We start from the raw sequence: 4,666 nt of genomic DNA, 5'->3' as shown, positions 1-4,666 counted from the left end.
CTGAGGCACGAACCGTGTTCAGTATTTTGTCTTTTCTTGCAGATTTTTGTCTTTTCTTGCATAGGAAAGCATGGGGGCGTGTTTGAGTGTTTTATTGGGTTTTCTTTCATTTTCTTCAGCTTTTCGCTTGTTTCTTCATTTAAGGCTTGGGTTTACCTGAAAATACATTTTAATATAATAAGTAGCTCTTTGATCTATATTCTTTGATGGAAGTTTCAGTTTTTAGAGATTATTTGATGCTAAAAAGATGTATATTTTTATATGCATCAAACATCCCTACACTTGAACCTTGCTTGTCCTCAAGCAAGCTACTTATAAATATTCTCTAAAAATAACAAGTCAGGACCATAGCTTAAACATCCCTAACAGAGTTTTAAGAAAATGAGAACAAAATAACCAACCTTAAATCATAGGAATATATGTAGTGATATATAAAAAGGCGATTTGTTTTTATGAGCTTCTGTTTATGCAAAACGTCACGTTCTCACAATGTTCACTCACACTCGGTTTTATATCTGATCATACATGTGATGTATGTATGTATGTGAACACTCTTAGTCAAAATGTGACATGTGATAAATAAGCTTGTAACAAGTTCAAATCTCCACATTTTTGAAGGGTTGCATAGATCAGGAGGTGATATGGGCTGGTTTTAGTTGAGTAGGGATTTGGTATTTTGTGGTGGTTCAAAGGTTTAGGTTAATGAGGATGGTAAATACAACTTCTAATGACTGACGGGAGTCTTAAGATGTCTTCAATGGTTAGCTTCTTTCTCCCGGTTGCTGATGATTTTGTTTTTAAAACAAACCTAGTGACTCTTTTAAGGTCAGATTGTCAAGACCAGTTTTGTTGAGGATGTGAATCAGTTCATCCTCAATCCTTCTCTGAACATAGTTCCCAACTCTAATGGATCGTTCGGCTTTGAGCCTAATAGCCCCCACCCTCATTAGTTCGGTATATTCATGTTGAGACTGAGTTTGACTTTTTCTACATCTTCCTTCGTGGGACCAGCTTCCGCATCTTAAGCATCGTTCATATCTTTTTGCTCTTCTTTTCATTGCAATTTTGGAAACTCCACAAAATGGTGGCCCTTTGTTCTTCTTGGCGCCACCTTTTCTTCACCTCATTGCTAAATAGAAAGATTCTCTCCCTAAGTTCTGGTGGCAACCTAGGTTTTGCGAAATGTATGCACCAAAGGAAATTGAAATCGAAAGAATGCTTTTTCAGTTCTTTAGGGTCTGCCGGTAAAAGACCAGTGTTGTATTTTACCGATAAGAGGGATAAAGTAGTAAGGTTTTTGAATAAGGTTTTTGGGTTTTGTAATTTGGAGAATGGTTTGAGGGAATTGTGATAATCTTACTTTCTTCCTTATACAACGCTTCGTGCGGTCTTGAAATGAATATTTACGACAGGTTCTAAATCACACGAAACATATGACTCACTCAAAGCTGCCGGCTAAATATTTATTGGCATGAGGTTTATCTAACAGTAACTTAGGAATTGGATATAAACGTCATAATTTGCATAAATATATTCTCAATATTACAAAATTTCCTTTTACTTTTTCACTTTTTTGGTTATAGTAGATTTTTTGTTGGTTATTTGCAAAAAAATTTCTTGGATTTTTGTTGGTTTTGTTATAAAAAAATAGTCTTTGTTTTCTACAAAAAATTTGTTATTAGAGAATCTTATAATTAGTTGAGCAAGCAATTGGTCAAGTAATTCCCCTCCGCACACTTGAATCTCACATTGTACTCAATGTGAAAAGATTTATAAAAAGATTTATAATAAGATTCAGTTGAAGTATGGTGGGTAAAATGGAAAGGAACTTCCCTACGGGACAACGAAATTTCGACATAGCGTCCCATGTTATTCGTCCGTTTTCCTGTAGTGTACCTGAATAATAAAGACTGCACACAACCAACAAACAATCAAAGCATAGCAATACTGAAAATTTGGTATGAAATCATCCATACCCTGCCCATACGGGCTAAATAAGTTCCTAGTCAAATGTCTTGGCACCCACGGCTAGAGGTGGGCAAACAAACCGGTTAACCAAACCGACCCGAAAATTGAACCGAAACCGAACCGGTTTAAAACCGATTATGTAGAAACCAGTTTGGAACCGACTGAAACCGGAGGTTTGGAATCGGTTTGTAGTTTTATCCACCAAAACCGGTTAACCGAACCGAAACCGGCCAAAACCGGACAACCCAAACCGAAACCGATCACAAATCGGTTTTTGACTTTTGTTGACCAAACCAAACCGGTTTTGAGTTTTAAACCGATTTGTGCACCTCTACCCACGGCCATAATAAGTAGCAAAGAAACCAACAACAACCAAGTAGAAATTATTTCAAACAAACATAATAATAATGTCAGATAAGTACTACCGCCCATTCCCATACCAGACCTACCACTTGGCACCCACGACCATAATAAGTAGCAAAGAAACCATCAACAACCAAATAAAAATTGTTTCAAACAAACATAATAATAATGTTAGATAAGTACTACCACCCATGCCCATACCAGACCTACCATTGCCGCTGCTCGTCAGTTACCCGAGTGATCCGGGTCAAAGGGTCCCCACTGCTTGTCCATGCGCTCACCCAACTGATTAATCTCTCGCCTCATTTCTGCGTACTCAGCGGCACACTATGCGTCAGATGCAACAATCTGCCCTGATAACCTGTCAAAAGAAGCAGTGGTGTGAGTCTAAAACTGGTCAATGAGTCTGTATAGCCCCTAGAAAGAGTACTGGCTATGGTATGACGAGCTGGGTCCGCTCCTGATGATGATGGGCCGCCCTGCTGAGAGTAAGTGCGGCGACAGGTCTTACGTGGCGGTGATCCTGTCCTTCTCTCCGGTATGTCCTGTATGGTCATCTGAGGGGGGCCTCAGGATCCTAAACCTGGTTGAGAGTGTCACACCCCAGTCCACGGCCTAGGCGTGCGAGGCTTATGTTGGTACCATGTTTGTAATTATATCAGAGTTAAGTATAGAAGTTATAAATATATGGATTTAAAATATTATATTTGCATTAACAAAAGACTGGATTAAAAGTTCCCGTTTATTGTTTGACTAAGATTACTAGTTTTTTATAAAACCACCATTTATAATTAAAGTTTAACAAAAGATCCGAGCCATCGGATAACATAGCACTTCGAGCTTCCAAGCTCCTATTCTTGATTACCTGGAAAATGTTTAAAAATATGTCAGCAACACATGCTGACGCTAAAATATTTTCTTTTACTTGACTACCCCTCGAGACATAACTTCGGTCCGGCCCATCGTGGCTTAGGAATAATCAATCTTTAAAACAAACACAATTATAAACTCAAGTCTCAACACAAAGCACCCCAGCAAACACCGCAGTGTTCGACATTACTTAGGTACCATACGTATACACATGGTCATTCTCACTCGAACGTAACTTTGGTCCGGCCCATCGTGGCGGAGGTCGTGACCAAGTGTCGTGCGGTGTGCCCACCGACTTTTTTACCACATATGTAAGGATCCAAACAAACGTACACGACAGCCTGAGGGTTAGCGCTTACTTTTGTTTATAACGTTTTAGAGACACGTAGTCCCATTTAATTCTTTTCATTTAATTCATCTGACTCGATTAAACAAGTTTGTAAAGTTGGGGCGTATTTACCTTTTTCGTTTTGGATCAGCTTCAATACATTGTCCGGGGGTCTTTCCATTTTCTCGCCATCTCGCACCTATAGTACGAGTATACCTTTTTGTTAGTCGGATACACAATCCGGCTTAAGACATTTTGTATCTTTTTATAATCGTTACCTCGATTATATTTTCTTTACTTTAAAACCTCAGTTATAAAGTATTCTTTCTTTCTTTTCTTTTATAAATTAAAAGTCTTTCTTTTAACTTATTTATTTTTCTTTTTCTTTTGTAAGATAAACCTTTAATTAATCTTATTTTACTTTTCTTAAAACCCTACGTTTCTTTTTCTCTAAGAAACGTATACTTTCTTTTTTTTTATTATCTAAGAATAATTATATTAAACTTAAATAATATTTATAAGAAATAATAATATAATAATCACATTGATATTATATTTATATTTCTTTCTTTTCTTTTCTTTGTTATGTTTTCTTTTATTTATCAAGGTATAAGTATATCCTAAACTTCGGGTTTTAAGCCTTTTAATAATTTATTATTATTTTATTCGGGAATTATGTCTACCTTGGTTGCCTTATAATAACCCTACACAATCGAGCAGAACTTCGTCGCCGCTTCGTTTTCTTTATCTTCTTGATCAACGCCTTTCCTTGCACGTAAAACGAGACACCAACACTTCTTCTCATGTCGGCACGCTTATCGAGGCGAGTCATCAGGATGTCTTTTGGCAGCACCTTCTTTGAGGTAACGTCGTCGGTATGCGGCACGAATATCGAGGAAACTTCGGTATTTGGGCACGATTATCGAGGAGAGTTTGCATGAACTTCGAGGTAGTAAGAGAGGGGTTATTCTAGAGAGAGAAAGAGCTGATGTTTTGGTATGAGGAGAGAGAGAGAGCCCAAAGCCCTCTATTTATAGGCTGATCAGGTGTTCCATGGGGATACGCGATGGCCCCTTGATCAGCCCATCGCGTATCGCGACGTAGCCATGCTTCGCCACCCATAGGTCTGCCACGTGG

Source organism: Bidens hawaiensis, unplaced genomic scaffold (assembly GCF_021521415.1).
Source record: "Bidens hawaiensis isolate Kalapana, Puna unplaced genomic scaffold, B.hawaiensis_p1.1 tig00031883_1, whole genome shotgun sequence".
In the NCBI taxonomy this organism is placed as follows: Eukaryota; Viridiplantae; Streptophyta; class Magnoliopsida; order Asterales; family Asteraceae; genus Bidens; species Bidens hawaiensis.
The sequence above is the reverse complement of the archived record's forward strand: the minus strand, read 5'-3'. Positions refer to the sequence as shown.